Below are 208 nucleotides of genomic sequence, written 5' to 3' on the forward strand. Positions count from 1 at the left end.
ATATATATATATATATAGACATATTATAACTTTGAATAATAATACAAAATCAAAAGTATAACATAGTAAGTCAATTACTGCATCAAAAGTATGAGATAATAAGTCTAATAATTTAAACTTACTGAGTCAAACTTTTGAAATACTGGGTCAGAATTTAACTTTTAGTCAAAATCAGAATCATGCAATAGTAAGTCAAAATTTTACTTAT

At 21.6% G+C, this 208-nt stretch overlaps 1 protein-coding gene across 2 annotated transcripts in view; it reads right to left on the reverse strand.

The window, feature by feature from the left end:
• Positions 1–208, reverse strand: part of LOC111219829 (ras-related protein Rab-26-like) — a 75,949-nt gene that overhangs the window by 74,323 nt on the left and 1,418 nt on the right. The gene's annotated exons all lie outside the window — the stretch shown is intronic.

This window comes from Seriola dumerili, unplaced genomic scaffold (assembly GCF_002260705.1).
Source record: "Seriola dumerili isolate Sdu_G_001 unplaced genomic scaffold, Sdu_1.0 BDQW01000068.1, whole genome shotgun sequence".
Lineage (NCBI taxonomy): Eukaryota > Metazoa > Chordata > Actinopteri > Carangiformes > Carangidae > Seriola > Seriola dumerili.